The sequence below is a fragment of the Coptis chinensis genome, chromosome 3, assembly GCF_015680905.1.
Source record: "Coptis chinensis isolate HL-2020 chromosome 3, ASM1568090v1, whole genome shotgun sequence".
Lineage (NCBI taxonomy): Eukaryota > Viridiplantae > Streptophyta > Magnoliopsida > Ranunculales > Ranunculaceae > Coptis > Coptis chinensis.
The window spans coordinates 105183071-105202881 of NC_141458.1; positions in this window are offsets into that span (position 1 = coordinate 105183071).

A 19811-nucleotide genomic window follows, 5' to 3' on the forward strand; every position below is an offset into this window, starting at 1 on the left:
ATGCATGAAAATAAGCAGACTATATATTGGTATATAGGTTCCTACCTTAGCAAGCTTCGTTATCCTCAAGCCCACTTAACCGAATCAAGTCCACTTAACCAAATCCACTCGAATTCACTCCTATAACATCAGATGTATACGTCGGTCGTTAGAGTTTATCAAACTAACGAGGAAATTCTTATCTACGAAAGTCGAGAAGAATCTCGACGTTAAGAATTTGGTTTTGTAGATAACAGAGCTACAGGCCACTGCTAGCATTGTTCCTCTGACAGGGCTCTGTAGTCATTTACAACCATTGTAGGACCGCACGTCATCGCCAATCATATCTATCAATCCCACTAACTATTACGATTTTTTTCCCAACTCTAACTACAACAAATTCCACTCTTCAATTCACATTTAATCCAATAATACTAAGTGGGTGTTCTTTCTCACTCACTCGATACTCAACGTGATCTTAAACAAGTGTGAACTAGCATCAATGCTCTAAAATAGATTGAATATTTATAATTCTTACCGAGTCAGCAAGAATAGCTCCTTAGCTTGCTTCTCCACCAATTCGCTCCACTCTATCTTCACCAAATAGCTACTGCCGACATTACCAACACCCCCATTCAATTAATTTCATCCATACACCCCTAATCCATCGAAATTTAGTTTAAATATCTATTTAGGAAGAAATTAAACTCACCTTTTACCTTGGTACAATGCGATTCAAAGAAATTTTGAATCCTCACACTTGGGTTTAAGGTTTCTAAGGTTTGGGTGTGAAGAATTGAGGTTGTAATCGATTGAAATTGAGTGAATTAACCCCTCTCTCTTAGGGTTTCAAGAGATAGCTTAAATGGGGGAAAAAAAATAGGTGCGATTTGATTTGGGGATTTTGTTTGGTGCGATTTTGTCTAATTTTTAGCCAAAAGACCATCCTACCCTTACCTTCTAATTTAGCATCCAACAAGGTTTTGAATCCCCCGCTCTCGCGTGCAACGCCTAAGTTTCGCCGCGATACCGTAATGCGATTAATCGCCGTCGAATGACTTGTCCAGTTTTTACGGTTTAGGGTTTATGCACTCTTCTTATTGACTATTAAATTATTTAGTTAGGCGCCCCCGAGTTTACTACGTATCGAATCATTTTATCACTTATTATTTAACTTCTTTTCAATTTTCGTATATTCTAAGTAACCAGTTATATGAGACCTTAGATTTTTTTTTTTTTTTTTTTTTTTGAGAGGTTTTCCTAAATTAACTTGGTTTTCTAGGTCGGTGTTAAATAAATTTACGTTACGTCAGGCTAACCGTCTATCCGACTGGCCAAGTACGTAATCGCCCCTAAGGTTCAAATGTCTTTTACTAATTTACCCTTAATAATAATTCAGGACTTTACAAAACACAACAATCATACTTATTTCGGGTGTACTCATGTTGCATCATGAACGTGTCAAAGCGCTTGTACCATTGCCTGGGCGATTGCTTTAACCCGTACAGTGACCGATTCAATTTGCATATATGATCTTCTTTCTCAGCAACGACAAACCCTTCAGGTTGTCTCATATAGATCTCTTCCTCCAAGTCCCCATGCAAGAAAGCAGTTTTCACATCAAGTTGCTCTAACTCCAAGTCGAAGTGAGCAACTAAACTCAATAACACACGAATGGACGTATGTTTGACCACTGGGGAAAATACCTCATTGTAGTCGACTCCTTCCTTCTGTGAAAAACCCTTTGCTACCACTCTTGCCTTGTACCCAGTACTGTCGAACTCAATAAGGACCTCTTTCTTTCTAAACACTCATTTACTGTCGATACTCCTTTTGCCCTTTGGCAATAAAACTAGGTCCCATGTGTGATTTTTATCAAGAGATTCCATCTCCGCTTTGCATACTACCAACCAATCTCAATGAATGAGCATCTCTAACAGCTTTTCTTAAAGCTATCCGCTCATAATCTTCGATATTCAGTGCATATGCCACTAAATCCACCTGACCATAGTGTTTCACCGGCTTCTCGTGCCTATACTTGTGCACTTCTTTAACTTGTCTCTTTGGCCTAGGGTCAGCCACTACAAGTTGCGGATGTTCTTGCTCTTCTTCCTGTTGTTGTGTGGTTCCATGATTTGGTACATCATCATGATCTAACCAGTCATCTGCTGCATCAGACAACTCAAGCTCAGTAGCTTGAACTTCTATAGACTCACCATTCTCGCTTTAGCTACTTCCTGCCTTCTTGAAAGATAACACGGAAGTCTCATTAAAGGTAACATCTCTGCTGACCAGGAACTTGTGGTCTTTTAGACACCACAATCTGTATCCCTCTACCCCATTTGCGAAGCCTAAGAATATGGCCTTCTTAGCTTAGGATCTAGTTTGCTTTCTCTCACATGGTAGTAAGTCGCCGATCCAAACACTTCGCAAAAATACTATAATCAGTTGGGTTACCCGACCACACCTCATAAGGTGTCCCGCAATCTATAGCCGGGTAATGGTGACCTATCAGACATGGGTAACACGCCATGGACACTACATCTGCCCAATACTTTTTGCCTAGACTAGCATTAGACAACAAACATCTCACTCTTTCAAGCAAAGTTCTATTCATCCTCTTTGCCATTCCATTCTGCTGTGGCATGCCCCTCGACCGCCTAGTGTCGGCAATTCCCTTATTACAAGACAAAACTCTTGGAAATGTCCATAGGTATACTCAGTACCATTGTCAGACCGTAATGTCTTTACCTTCCTATCTGTGCGATTCTCAACCCTTTCCTTCCACTTCTTAAATGTCTCAAACACTTCATCTTTCGATTTCATCATATACACCCACACATATAAAGCGAGTATGATCATCAATGAATGAGACATAATAGCGGTTACCTCCCTTTGAAGCCTGGAGGAGGGTCCCCAAACATCCGTATGCACATAGTCAAGGATGCCTGTTGTCGTGTGCTTGCTTGACTTGAACTTAACTCTGCATTGCTTCCCATAGACGCAATGCTCACAGAACCCCGTACTACTTGGCTTCTTCAAATTCTTCAAGAACCCTAGCTTGCACAACTCAGACAAACCCTTTTCACTCATATGCCCTAAACACATATGCCATATCTTAGTGCACTCAGAATCATTACTACATGCACCCACTGCTACATCGCATATCACCATACTACCTATCAGAGTATACAAGGTTATATGTTTTTGACCATTCATAACAACTAAATAGCCATTAACAATATTTAGGACTCCACCTTCGCCCACAAACTTGTGGCCTTTGGAATCCAAGGTACCAAGGGAAATAAGACTTTTCTTTAGCTTAGGAACATATCTCACATTGGTTAAAGTCCTCACTACACCATCATACATCTTGACCCGTATAGTTCCAATTCCTACCGTCTTACAAGCAACGTCATTACCAATCAAAACGAAACCACCATCAATACTCTCATAAGAAGTAAACCACTTTCTATTCGGGCACATATGATAGGAACATCCGGAATCAAGAATCCACATTTCGGTCATATAGTCTTGTGTGGACACACAAAGACTTAACTCATCCCCTTCAGAGCCTGAAGCATAACTTGCCTCAATTTTTGCCTTACCTTTCTTCTGACCATCTCTCTTGTTCTCTTTCTTCGGGTGAGGACAATTACTTGCATAATGTCCCTTTTCATTGCAATCAGAAGACCGCATACATGTTTTAAAGGCTTCTTTGACTTGGACCTAGAATTCTCATTACTTGTAGAATTCTGTTCATACGAATTTCCTCCTGCCACTAACCCCTGACCTGCATCAATGTTATTCTCTACACGTGTCTTCTTCATCAACTCATAAGAAAGAAGTGCACTCTGAACTTCATCAAGATCGACGACTTCTCTGTTCATAAATGTAGTCATTAGATGCTCATAGCTTTCTGGCAAGGAGAATATTAAACATGCCGCTTGATCCTCATCATCCATCTTCATACCAACATTCAAATAATCTGCTAGACGTCGACAGAACTTACTAACGTGCTCTTGCATCGTTGAACCATCGACCATCATGTACCGATAAAGACGCTTCTTAAGGTACATCTTGGTCATATACATAGACTCTAGTTTGAGCCAAATAGCAGCAGCGGTATTTTCTCTCATCACACTATACATTACCTCATTAGCAAGACATAACCAGATTGATGAACAAGCCTGAAGATCGAACTCTTCCCAATCATCATTACTCATATTCGCCACCTTAGATTTAATCCTCTTTAAAGCCTTGTGCAAACCTTGTTGGATAAGGATGTCCTTTACTTGGACTTGCCAAATCCCAAAGTTATTCTTCCTATTAAACTTCTCTTCTTCAAACCCTGCGTTTAACATCTTGGGAGCCATCTTTCAAGTTACACACAATAACAAAAAAAAAAAAAAAAAATCACTTCGGAATTTAATCGAACACTTTGTCTACACAAATTTCGAGCACTAAACTCAAAATTCTAGGTCGTATACCTACGCTCTGATACCAATTATTGTGAATAAATAACTGCAAAAACAACGTTACCCACAACAAACGGATCAATCCAACACAAGGATCGATCCTTCTCAATAGACAAGACTTCAACACCCTCCAAGCAATATCCCAACACTTCTCAATATCAAATAACAAGCATATAAAGTAAAACAATTAATGTAAAAGAATAACAAACCACAAGACGAGATATATCGTGGTTCAGCAATTTGCCTACGTCCACATTGCGAATTCCAAGCTTTACTAGATGTCCGGAGTAACATATTACAAGTCTCTCAATTCACTCACAAAGAATGAACACTCAACTTATAAAGAACTGCTCTCTTATAATCTCTCTCTTTCTTGGTTTTGGAAAAGTTAGGTTTCTACAGAAAAAACCTATATTTATACTATTTCATAAAATTTTCGAAAAAGGGAAAATTCGTGCTGAAATAAGGTGGAGCACGGGTCGCGCCCTTGACCAAGCAAAGTTGAGCGCGGGTCGCGCTTAAATCACTGGAGGTCGCCAAAGCATGAGCTGGTACGCTTGCCTGTGTGTAAATGGGAGCTGGTCGCTTCTTCACACCAGAATGAGAAAATATCATTTTTTCTCTACACTTATCAATATTGCCATCTTGTTTTTGCTTCAATCTAGAAACCCATTTATGCTCAACTACATTTTGACTAGCATTTGGAATAACTAAAATCCATGTGTTAGTTTTTGTAAGGCATTAAACTCTGCATCCATGGCAACCCTCCAATTTGGATATTTTATAGCTTGTTTGTATGTAGTAGGTGTGGCAGGCAGACTTTGAATTATGGTGGATAAAGCAATAGGGAGAGGATGTTTAGTTACAACAAAGCTCTTTGGTTTATAAATACCACATTTGGACCTGGTCTTCATGACATGAGTATTTGAAGTATATAGTGAGATGTCAGAAGAAGTTGAACTGATAAAAGTAGTGGAAATTGGAATTGTATTTTGACTGATGGGAGTAGTAAGTGGAAGTTGAGGTGAACTAGAGTTAGTGTAAGTGGAATGGTTTGTAAGGTTACACATTGCTTGGGAAAAAAGGAGATTGTGGTAGCATCTGACTCTTAGAGTGCCATCAATATTCTAAGAGCATTCCCAATGGAGGTGGTTTTGGGGGGTTTGTGAAAATAGTCACCACTTTTGGTTCAAAATCATTGTCCAATGCAGAGGTGAATATGTGGTGAATATTTTCCGAAGTCAAAACTAAGGTGAAACCTGAGACCGAGATAGTAGTTGACTTGTGAACTTCGGACGGAATGTTGGATTCCGTCTCGTGTGTTTTTTTTTTTAAAATCGGTTTTTTTTCTGACAGAATGTCTCGCGTGTTTTTTCGGTTTTTTTTTAACTTCAGACAAAATACCAAACGGGATGTTACATTCCGTCTCAATCAAAATGCCTCCAGACGACGAAATACAATATCCCGTCCGATATTTTTTTTCACCTTTGCATTGGGCAGCTTCACCTTGTTTTTCACCAAGAGGGGAAATACTGTCTACGTGGAGGTGATAAGAGGGGAAATATATTGACTTGCATTGGGAATGCTCTAAAGGGAACAGAACCACTACCTTGGTACTGTATGAATACAGTCCTAGCTATTAAAGGGCTAACACAGGGATTATGCATTTCATACATACATGTCTACAGAGAAACAAATAGGATAGCTGACTACCTAGCCAGCATGTTTAATGGTGAGAGATGTACCTTCTTTATACCTCCATTGGATGAGAAACTCACTATGTATGCCAAAGAGGATAAAGAAAGAAACAAATTCATGAGAATTTAATGCAGGTCAGGATCTGCCTAAACGTTAAACTATATATGTTCTAAAAAACAAAAACAAAAAATTAGAATTGGTAGAAGAAGAAATCTAAGGAATAGAAGCCGAGCTGGCATTCTGAATTGATGAAGAGGATTTAGAGGTAATGAAATTTGTAGTATGATAATGTAAATGTTTCTGAAAAACTTAAGGAAAGAAGATGAACAAGTATTGTTAGAATTAAAAGTGTCAGATTTAAAGGGAAATTCATTTTCATTAAAAATAACATGTCTAGATACAAAAAATTTGTTACTAATTGGATCTAAACACTTATAGCAATTATGTTGAAGACTATATCCTATGAGAACACAGTGTTTACTACTCCTCATGTCCAATTTAGTTTTAGAGCTGAGTGAGGTCTCAACCAAGGAAAACAACTGCAACCATGGGATTTAAGCAATGAATAATCAGGCGTGAGATTAAAAAACGTTTGCCAAGGACAAAGATTGTGAAGAGATGGTGTTGGTAGTCTATTTATGAGAAAGACATAGGTTTGTACAATATCAAGCCAGTAATGTTTAGGAAGATGAGATTGAGCAAACAATGTTCTTGTCATCTCTAAAAGGTGTTTGTGTTTTCTTTCTACTATACCATTCTGTTCAAGGGTATTGGTAAGAGTATTGGTGTTGAATTCCATAATTGGTAAGAAAGGATTGAAACTTATGGCTAGTGAATTCTCCTCGACAATTATCCGTTTTTACACATTTGATCGAGACATTTAATTGTTTTTCCACAAAGATTTTGAATGAAAGAAAAATATTATAGGAATCAGACTTACAAGAAAGTGGATAAATCCAACAAAATCTAGTGAAATCATTGACAATTGTAGCAAAATATCTATATCCATTAGATGAAACAACAGGTGAAGTCCCCCACAAATCCATGTGTAGAATTTGTAATGGTTTATTTGTTTTACAAGTAGAAAGTGAAAAATGGATCTTATGACTTTTGCCAAGTTAGTAGTCATTACAAAAGGAGCTAGGATTATCAGAATTTTGTACAACCAAATTGTTATTACTTAAGACATGTTGAAGAACTTGAGATGATGGATGGCCCAGTCTTTGATGCTATATGGAGAAGGTAGTTTTCTTAATTGCTTAAAAATGCTGAATGAGAGTGTGAAGAGACTAATGGAACTGATGTGAAAGTGAAGGGATAGAGGCCATTTTCAGTTTTGCCTCTGAAAAGTGTCATCTATGTTGCATTGTCCTTTACAGTGAAACCATAAGAATCAAAGATAAGTGAACAATCATTGTTTGTGACAAACTTGTGGACATATAGTAAATTGTGTGTCATGTGTGGAACATGCAAACTATTATGTAATTTAAAACATGCTTTTGAATATTTAGGAGATACTAATGAAGAACCAGTGTGTAGGATATTCAAACCTTGACCACTCTGCCTACTACAACTTTCTCCTTGCCTTTGTAAGGTGTAGATGAGGTGAGATTAGAGGCATCTTGATGTAATATGGTGAGAAGCTCCGGTATCAGCAAACCAATTTGATGAAGAATAAGAACTCGCATAATTTGCAATAAAGTTGGCAACTTAGTTATCATTTCAGTTATATCCTCCATGAGCAGAATTATGTCCTCAATAGGCATTAAGACCCCCATAAGCAGCAACATAGTTGGCCATATGATAGTTTTCATTGGCATAATTTTGTGCTCCAAAAGAATCACAGTGAGCCGAAGTATCAAAATGTGAACCAATATATGAATTAGACTCATAAGACTAATCTGGAAAGTCATTAGAATCTTCAAAACTTGCAAGCATTGCTAGCTTTGCAGGTGGTATTCTGCCAGCATAGGAGTGACTCATTCTGTGGATGGTAGTCAATAGCTAGATGATATGTTTTCCCACCCACTTAGCTCTTGTTGCCTATATTATTGTAATTACTCTGTTGAAAATAACCCCTTGGATTTGTATTTCTACCTTGAAAAGAACCTTTGTTATAGTTATTATTCCCTTTATAATTACTTTAATTGCCTTTGTAATTCCTGTGTCGTACTGATAGTTTCCTTTGTTGTTATGATAATTTCCTTTATTATACTGATAACCACCTCTTTGCTTATTGTAACTCTGAGTAGTTGTATTGAAAGCATGGGTGATTCCGTGATTGTAGACTGATGCATTTCTTCAACTGATAACTCTTTACTCAAAAGCAAACCATGAAGTTCATCTGAACTTACTTCTTGTTTACGAATTCTTACTGAAGTTGCAAAATGTTTGTAGTCACTTGGTAATCCTTTTAGGATATGAAAACCTAAATCATCGTCTTGAACATGAGATCCAACTGCTGCTAAGGCATCAACAATTTGCTTTATGTTTTGCAAATATACAGCAATAGAACAAGTTTCTTCTCTTTTAAGTCTTGAAGCCTAGCTTTCAACTGATTCACATGTGCTATAGAAATTGCAGCAAATCTCTTTTCTAAATTCAACCATAGATCTCTTGATGTGGTCTTTCCAACAACATATGATAGCAATTCAGGAAAGAGTGTTGCATTGATCCAAATTAGTAAAATTGGGTCTCTTTTCACCCAATCAAGATAAGTAGGATTCACTTGATTTGTAACAACACCATTTCTATCATTCAAAAACTTGCTAGGACATGACTCATTTCCATTAATTATTCTAAACATATTAAATGTACACAGTATTATATTGGCATAAGAACATATCTCCATTGCATATAATTCTCACGGGTAAGTTTGATTGTGACAAAATTATAAATATTTTGAAGCATAGATGATGAACTACTGAAAGAACTCACATAATTGAAATACTCTGAATTTGATGTTGATTCGACTTGATAATTACATACAAACACCTTGATTATGATTAACACCATGATTCTGATGCTGATTTGGATTGATAGATCCTTGATTCTGATTTAGATTGTTTGTAGGAACTTGATTTGTTCTTGTCATGATAAAATTTAGATTGATTTTATGAAAATTTGATGAAGTTTATAAGAATCTTGATCAATTTGATGAAAATTTTGATGAATCTCGAAGAAAATAATGAGTTTGCGGAAGAAAATTGATTTATAGGGTTTTAAGGATCGATCTCAACTGTTTAGCTTTTGTGCTCCGATACCATGATAAAGTTCAGACAAAAATGAAAATAAGACGAGTACTGAAAATGAAAATGTATTGAATGACCTACTAGAATTATTACAAGGGTTTCTATTTATACTCCTACATAGTTAGTTACAGAATATGTTGACTGAGCATTCAATTACAACAACTTTCAGTGACTTTCTGCTGAGCTGGCATTCTCCACTTGGTTTTCATTTACTTGTCTATTAGTTTTGTCCATTGACCTATTATTAAGGAATAAGAGATTAAAAGCTCTGTTTTGTGCTTAAGCATCAAGGGAATGCAAAACCTCTCTTATTTGGATCCTGGATCCGGAGCTTCATTTAGCATAAAACAAGTATGTTTACAAGTTATAATTAGAATGTCGCCTATGCGTTAGGGACCGACTTTAAAAATTTGAGAGACAAAGATGAAGAAGAAGAAGAAGACGATGATGATGATGGAAAGAGATTTGAGGATAGAGGGTTATCAATTGATTTGGGGTGAGAGAAAGAGATAGTGATCGAGGAGTTTTGGCAATTGTGCAAAAGGAGAAGGAGATGAGAGGAGAAGAAACTAAACATTTGCCTTTAAGGATTTGAAACTTATATTGGCAACATACAACAGGGGAATGCCCACATTTTTGTACATATAACATGTAAATCATTTAGGAATAGTTTTCCATGAAGATAACCTCTTCTTCATTTAACTATAGTTGTCTTTTTCGTTTTAAAATAAATGTTTATTGCATAAAAGGTAATAAACTCATTCATGATTGACCAACAATTGAGTGAATCTGGTCTGCATATAGACGGGTAGTACTTCATTGCAGGGCCTAAAACATCTATATCAAACGATATATCAGAAGTCTCATATATATATATGTCTGAAATATCATTTATATCAAGGGTATTTATCTTTTTGGTTGTACAATTTAAACTTAAGCGGTAGCTAATCGGTTAAGGAGTGCATAACGATTAGGCCTAGTAATCGGAAACTAACCGGGTGATAATTCTGAATAAGATTTTCTCTTCCAATAGGTAACACATAATACATACCACAAATAACCAATTGCAAAATGTATATTGAAATGAAATGAAAAAGGATAAACATATTCAACAATCACCAAAATGTAATCATAGCCTCATTGCAATATAGTATAATGTCAACATAAATCAAATAAAAAACACATAAAATATCAAAAACACATAGGCGTCTATGACCATGCTAAAAATATATCGTGGGGAAGTTGGTTTCATTACTACAAAAATGCAATAAGATAGCGTCCATTTAATAGCACTTATAAAAAAAACTATATGCATTTTGGAAGATAGCGTTTATCCATTTAGTGCTATGGTATGTTTGTAACTGGAACACTAACAATTGCGGTTGCACGGAAAATACAATAAAATAAATTGTGTTTTCTAGTTACTGCTATAAATGGCAGGCCTTTGTCGGACATCAGCCCAAAATTTCAGCACACTTCAACTAAAATTCCCAAAAACTGAAAGAGGTCGCTTCTTTTTATCTATTTTCCCTTTCCCCAAACAAGCGACCACCATCTCTCTCTCTAAGGCAAAACCCTTTCTCCACCACCACGACCAAAATTTGAGAATGGAACTTTGAATTTTTTGGAAATTGAATTTTGAAACCATCGAATCAATCTTGTTGCTACAAGAAAAGTAAGTATCTCTTTTCTAACCCTTAGGGCATCACCAATGCAGGCCCTCAAAATTAGGGGTGTGTATGGGTACCCAATTACCCAAATTCGAACCGGAATCAGAACCATTTATAGCGGGCATGGGTCCTAAAATGTTAGACCCATTTAAAGTGGGTCTTTAAGAACCGACCCGATAAAGAACTGAAACCGTTAGAACCGAATAGTAAAAAACCGATGGGTACAATAGAGTAAAACCGAAAAACCTAAAACCGATTAGTTTGATTTTGATATATAGAATTTAGTATTATATTACACTAAATAAAAACAAACTCAAACATTATTATTATATATAGTCTATATTTGTTAGGTGTAAAATTATATTAAATATATATAACATGTAGCATAATAGTGAATGTGTGTTATTAAATGCATATTTTATAATATTACATTAAATATGTGTATTATAAATATTAATAATAATATTTACGTGTCTACGTCTACACGTATAGTCGTATACTATGAATTAACTTATGCACTATCTATATTAACTAATATAATGTATGAACGTGTACGTGCTTAATATATTACATGTATATATAATAGATAAGGAATACGTGCAATGCTAACTAACAATTGTGGTACATATGATATTTATTATATATATGACGCATTATGTATAATATAATATACATATGTTCGATTTAAAATATACACATGCATATAATGTATGAGAATGTATTTAAAATTTTTATATAACTTTCAAATATTATTATTGAATTTAAGATCATTACTTCTTATGAGAGGACAAAAAATATCGATGACAAGTGTGTTATACACAAACGCTAGAACCAACTTTTATATCGGTTATATAACTAAAAAAATAATTTTAGCAATAAAAATGTATAACCCGATAAGGAATCGGAACCGGAACCGGAACCGACTTAATTAATGGGTATGGATCTGGATTTTCAAAATATAAGAAAAAACCCGAAAGAACCGAACCCGATAGGAACTGCTAAAAATAGACCCAGAACCGAAACCGGTAAGAACCAACCCAGAACCGACCCATGAACACCCCTACTCAAAATAGAGGGCCACGTCAGCTTTTTAAAGGTTTGATTAGAGGAGAGAAATGGTTTGAAGGGCGTATGTTGGAGGGGTTCTACAGTGCCAAACTTCATAAATGAAGAATAGTTCCTGGAAATATTTGATTTGATGTTGAGCTTGATTATGTGAATCGCAGGTACCGTGTTCGAACCTCACTGAGAACACATTTTATTCTTTTTTTGTCCTTGGAAATTGAAAAAGTTAAAAACAATAAATTAGAAACTGTAGGTGATGGGATTCGAACCCGGGTTGGGCTATGTGAAAACACGTCGGTGACGGGACGGGCCGGGCTTGGACAATAGAGTAAAACATGTAAGTAAAAACTCTAAAACTGTCTTCAAATATAAATATACTTTTCAAGGATGGTATTTATGGAGGTCCTTATAGGGGCTGCATTGGAAGGGTGCTTTTTCAATTGCTCCCTCAAATTTGAAGATAGAGGCCCATGGCTCCATTGGTGATGCCCTTATCTATTACTAACCCTTTCTGTATTTTAGACTAGTATTTGCCCGTGCCGTACGGCACAAATACACGATTAAGCCCCGACGCGACCGGATATCGCGCCTTCTGGCCCCATATGCCCGCCCCTTTGATTGAACGCGGCGCAGTATCGCCCGACGCGCATCCCCCCCCGCATTTCAGTACTTGATATACCGCTAGCGCCTTCATTGCCCCCTCTATTTTTCATGTGTGACGACGGATATGTGTGCCTTTGGCGCCCCTGACGTGCATCCGCCCCCCGTACTAAAAAAACTCTAACCAAAGCCCAACTAAAAAAACTCCAATCGAAGTCCATTAGAAGCCCGACAAAAAAGCCCAACCGAAGTCCACTAAAAGTCTAGCCGCTTTTGTTGACTTTAAGAATAATGCAACACTCTTGTTTCACACTATTAAACAACCCACACCTCATGAGCCATAGGATTCCCCCCACCTCACGAGCTAGATCCAAAGGTTATGGGGTGGTCTTGTACACCCTTATTTGTTATATAGATTTATATACATGACCGTGTCAAGATTTCCAAATACACGTTTTGCTGTCTTCATCCCTCTCTCATAGCCACTCCAAGTAGGTAACGTAAACTCACTCTCACACTCATCACTCTCACACTCAACCAAATCATAAATCTCTTCTTTTGTTGGTTGTTAAAATCAAATTTGATTTCATATATACTAATCTTTTGTTTGTTTCGATGATTTTTTTAGGTTGTTTTGTAACACTTTATCAGGTTGTAGACAATTTTTTTATTTGAGTGCTTGTATGTTTGTTTCCCAGTTTTATAAAATGTTTTCATGTTTATATTTCACCTTTTCAAGTCCTTATTTGTTGGTGTGGCTTATACTTTTTGTTGGGAGTTGGGGCATATGTTTTTGTGTGGAAGGAGTGACCTGAATGGGTTTTTTCTAGTCTGTGTTGAATTTAAATTTAGAAATATGACTAACACACAAACTTCTATTCCAATTAAGTTTTCGGTCAGTTTACCAATGCAGTTTTTTTGAAGTAAATACATTTCGATAAGATGCGTATGTCATCGGTATTGTGGAAGATCTTGATTCACACAAACAACATGACCTCTTGAATTAATCACATGAAAATGAGTGTAAAACATCATCCATTTCCCGTGCTTTCTTTCTTTCCTCAACTTAAGAGAAATGGGGTAATTTGCTCTAAACAGAAAAGGACGGACGAATCCAGTATGAGTGCAACATTGTCATTTTCTATTGTATTACAAAATAAGGTGTACCCGTCTATCAGTTCTATATCATCTGCAACATCTCGTTGATCGCCTTAATTAGCTTGCGAATTCGTTGTCTTTAGAGAAGCCATACCGTGGTCCTACTTTTTTAATCTGTGCATGTTAGTTGTTTTGTAATCAATATGTCCTTTGTGTTGGTTCTTTTCCCCCTTTTTTCCCCCCTTAGATAGAGATGAGTGCGAGTAGTTTCATCTACCCATATGGTAGACATATGTTCAATTTTAATGGACCCATTTGGAATTGTAACGAGAACCCGGTGGATTTCAAGACCTTGAACTTAAGGTCTTGTGAATCTTTGCAAGTTTGAATTGGGGAGTTCATTTTTTCTCTCCTATCCGGACCTTCTTCATAGTTGCAGAGTGGAACTCAACCAATGCCAAGTTGGCATCATCCATGGCTTCTCGCTATGCTTCCAATGCAGAATAGTAATGTGTCCCCTGTTGGGTTTCCATCCCCCACGGGGAAACCACTTTGATTGAACTGGATCAGACCATTATCTTGGTGTTCCATCACGGGCAGCGTCAACCACCATTTTCAATCGTTCCCCTGATTCGCAAGGTAAATAATTGGGGTTATTTAATTATTTTTTAATAAATATTGAATATTATGAAATGAGGTTTAGTTAAATTTTAAAAATTTCCTTTTGCATTTGGTTTTTTGTAGTTGAGTTCATAGGAGAATACTCTAAATCTGTAAATTATGACTGATATGACTTTGGTTGCCGGTCAACCATCAACTTTCTAGCTTGTCTAGATATTTGAAGGACCATAAAAGTATAGAACTCTAGTTGAATACTTGAATACCATCTATTTGTAATCCTTAGTATTTCTAGTAAGATGTCTCATTTCAAGTAAAAAAAAGTTTATCTAAGTTGCTTTCTGTTTGCTAATGCTGCTGTTGGTTACCCTCACGTACTTCTTGGTTTACCTTCAATTCACTACTTGTTTATAAATTAATTAGTCCAATGAACTCCCCTATGACAAACTTCTACATTGTGTCCATTGAGCGTACTAGATGTGATTTTTTTTTCTTGATACTTCTAAAACTGTTAATTTATTATGCTAGCTTGTTAGAAGAGATCTAGAGCATAATCCATTTATATTTTGTATTGGCTTAGTAGTGTCTGTTTTGTGGTATTAAAAATGAAAATTTGCTTGACATGCTAGTTTAGGCTTTGTTTGGTTATGTTGGTATGTGGTCCTATATTATTTTTCTAGTTCTTTGATTGAAAACAGATGTTATGCAATAACAGAGGTTTGGTTATGTTGGTATCTTGTCCTATGTTATTCTATTAGTTATTCGATTAAAAACACTTCTCTCATGGCTATATTTTTCATGTGTGCATAATAGCAAGGCCCAAAATATCAAATTCGGTTAATATTTTGATGTACCCAAAAACCGATATATATCGGAAATATCGGATATATCAATTTTTTATTGACCAGTCAAAATTTTGTTTTGTATGTCGATATATCAAAAATATTGGAAATACCGTCAAATATATCAGAAATATCGTCAATATATCGGTCAAAGTCAATAATATTTGGTCAAAGTCAACAATATCGGTCAAAATCAACAATTTATATCGTATATATCGGTCGATATATATTGTTACATCAGAAATTGCGATATATATCGGGAAAAAAATGATTCAATATTCAATTGAGATATATCGAATATATCCATGTCGGTGTACCAAAAAAACGATATATATCGGCAATATTTTGGGCATTGCATAATAGGCCTTCAATCGAATGCTTTATTATTAAAGATTCTTCTATGCATGTGTTGGTTTTGATCTTTTGCATGAAGATTGCAAACTGTGAATACTTGTGGGTATTTTTGTATGGTACGTGCTCCAGGCATGTGGTCTGGTGAAAATCCAATTTTGGAATTTTTAGAAGAGTGGAGTACTGAGAATTTTGAGGTAACTCCTGTACATAGTCTATATCCTTAGTAGTCTCATCCATATCTTACGGGATGCGTCATCACCTCTAAGTTGATTATATATAATATTACATATGTTTATATATTTAAAGTTGTTCCGGGGTTTGTGGATATAATATCAACCTGTCTTTCTCTTGAGAGGTGCCATTTGCGAAAAATAGGTGGTGTAAAAGCTTTAGTGAATCTGAACTTTAAATGGTCTTCGGTGTGATGGAGTACTTGTATGTGCCTTCCATCTGTTGTATAACATTATGTTTTTAAGTGGTTCTATGAATAAGTTGTAACATGATGTTCGTTTGTTTGTGTCGAACGCGTCTTTTTGGTGCACTTGCAAACTTGGCCGCCATGACAAATGTAGCACAAAAGTTGTTGTATGGCGGGGAGGTGTGCAAGCTCTGGTGTTGCTTGCTCGATTTTGCAAGTCTGAGGGAGTACAAGAGCAGGTAATACGTGTGCCTGGTTTTGCGTTTTTTGCATGCACCATTTAACATGCATATCCACCCATATCCACCTATTTATAGATTAAAGATCATGGAGAAGATGATGGGAATCTCAAATACCCAGAATCCATGACGGTTTGATTCTAATATCTATGATATATTATCACTCAAGAAGAAGAAATGAGAGGGAAATTGGTTTTAGAGCAGATTTGGCGCCTTTCACCAAAATGGTTGTATCTTTCTCTATAGTGATTGGTTTTTTACGCGATTTGGACCGTTGGAAAATAGATTCAAAGAGCTTTCTTAAGGTATATGGTTCGGTGGGTGGTTCTACTATGGTTACTTTCGAATTTCAGTTCAATGTGGGGGTAAATACATGTGAGAATCTTGTGATGAATGAGGACGAGAGCTTTTCGACCCACGGCCTTTGGAGGATTTAATATTGTTTTTACTGCTGTAAATTTCCTATAGATTTGAGGTGAGTACATCTACCTACTTCTCTTTGTATTCTAAATAAATTATAGTTTCAAAGTATGGTGAATTTGGTGCGACTCTTGATTATCAATGCATGATTATTTTTATGAATTGTGAATGAAATATGTTTTGGGCTTAGAAGTTTATACTTTCACTGTTCGAATCATTATAGGTTGAACGCATAATTAAGTTAATCACTATCCAAGTCCTTGGGTGTTGGGTATTGTTCTCTCGAGTTGCTATGTTTTAATTAGAATATGGTTTGTTTCAATTCTTGTCGTGTTTGAGATTATGTGATTTGTTTTGTATTAATGGTTGAAGTATTATACTTGATGCAAATGCATCCACAGTGGTGGTTTCCTACTAGGGATTTTGGTAATATGGGTATGTGTGTCTTGTCTAAGAATATGAGTTAAATATTTTTGTTGGCTTGTTGATTTGTTATAAGTGAGTGTAAATTATGTGTTTGTATATTATATGAAGCATTTCAATGCAGACTTCAGTGGGGCCATTTAAAGAATCAGTACAAGGCTAGCTCAAAAGCTTTGTGAAAGAGCATTGACTGTGGGCTTGAAAATTATGTTGCTACCTATGTTACATCTTTGTGATTTTTTATGTGAACTAAGGTTATTTTTTACATGTTTCTTGAGTTCATTGAAATACTTAAGAACTTGTTCAAGTGATTCTTTTTATAGAAAAGTTAGGCCTGATTCTTATTAGTGTAATCATTTTATGAAGTGCACAATAGTGTGATCGGTTTTTGTTTACTTCTTTGTTCTATTTTCAGTGACTTGTTTGTTATTTAGTTTTGGCGTTGGTTTATTTTTAGGTGGCTCAAGTTCAACTAACCAAACGATACTCTGTTAGCTATACTATGGGTTGTTCTTTAACAAAAGATAAGCACGCTCAAGTGGTCGGTTGCTCAACTGAATTTTGCCTTGGTGTTTTAACAAGGACTCAGGTAGACATGTAGGGTCTATAAGAATAATGGTTTCATTCAATGAGGTCCTCAAGTACTGTAGATGAAATTTAGTACACCTTTTTTTGTTTGTTTGTTCACTTATTGTTTTTTAGTGGTTCTTCAATCTCGTAAATAAGTATTCGGATGGATGGCTAACTCTTTGAACTGCTGGGTGATGGAGCAGGTGGCCTATGTTAGGAATAAGGAAGCATCTCCAACAGAGGTTTACGGATTGAAAGCTAGCGGAGCGAGGAAGTAGGGAAGGACATGCTTTGTGATTTCCTCTCCTTAAGGTGCATTGCCTGACCGACCAACCCACAAGCAACGGCTTTCACACTTGCTTTAAGCATCATTCTTTAACTAGCTAAGAGTTCGTGGAGCATCCTAGTTAAGGGTTGAAAGGATTGGCTTGTTCTGTGAAATGGAGAGCAGGTAAATATTGAACAAATGAAGTGATCATGTGACTTTTGTTTGGTAGTTAATCAGTACATAGTTAAATTCTATTTTACGTTATTCAATGCTATTTCTATATGCTCCGATTGGCATAGTTAAATTCAGCAACTGATAATTCTTTATACTGTTTTTGAAGATTTGCATTGCTACTTGCTAGAGCGTTAAGGTATCATGCATACTCCAAATCCTTCTTACTGCCTTGACTTCATATATTTTTTTGGTAAGTGCCTTAACTTAATATTCCAAAGATTTTTTCTCCGATTAATGAGTATCTTATAAGGTCATCATGTAGGTCATCATGTATTCATACCATGATCCTTGTATTTTTTTAGTTGTCTTTTCATGTATAAGAAGATATATTATATTGACTACTTTTTTACATTCCGTGTGGTAAATATCTTTCATTTCTATGTACTAGTTCCTTATGTAACTTATATTGTGTATCTGTATAGATTTATTTTATATTATTTTGAGTATAACCACATAACTACAAGTGATTACTCCTTTTTAAATCAAATGTATGTCGTGTTTTTTTTTTTGGTGGATCTATAAGCTCAAAATGGGAAAGAGTGCTCACTCTTATTGAGTGAGAGGTTGATGGTTCGAATCCATCTGGATCCAAATAAAAATAAAAATTAATTGTGTTTCCGAGATAAAAAAGTGAAATTTATTACAAATGCATGTGATTAGGAAATGTTTTAAAATGGATAGCGCACAAATTAAAATGCTATAGAACTGATAGCGATAAAGAGAAAATGCTATTAATAAATAGATAGCGATAGAAACAAACACAATAAAATAGCATAACACTTTCATATTAAACGCTATAAATATAATAGCGTTTTTTAAAAACGCTATAAATTCGATAGCGTTTTCTAAGAAAACACTATCAATAAAAGCATAACACCGCCATTAATAGCGTTTTTTCTATAGTAGTGTTTAAGTTTTTCGCATGCTATCTTAAGATTTTTCTATAGTAGTGTTTAAGTTGGGTTTTTGATGTTTTAGGCTTTTTGGTCTACAACTTTACGTATACATATCATGTATTGAGAAAAACATAAAACAACAAACCCTAGACTTATTAATCGCCCTTTTTTTGACATTTATTTGTGTTAAATTTCCCTATCAATCGGCATCGGGCTATTAATTAATCCCGCTTAGACCTGAGTTTTTTTTGCTAATCGTATCGGTCAAAATATTAATCTCCTATTAAACTGCCCAGCTTTTTGGTCACCAGCCAAAATATATTTATTTATCCAAAATACTTGAGATATAAATATATCAGGGATATTACTAAAAAAAATATCGGTGAAAAGACCAAGGATATATATAAATTTTTTTGGCAATATATATATATATATATATATATATATATATATATATATATATATATAAATGCGATATATATCAGCTTGAAAAATATTTAATATTGGGTTCGAATATATAAAAAAATATCCGTATTTGTGTATTGATTTTCCGATCGGTGATATTTTCAGCCTTGGTTGTCAAATAATCAAAAGCTTGAGCATCCAAAAGTAAGGATGTAAAAAATATGTATGGGGACGATATAACTGATGCACAATTGTAATAGTCATGTAATGAGTAGATATAGTCAA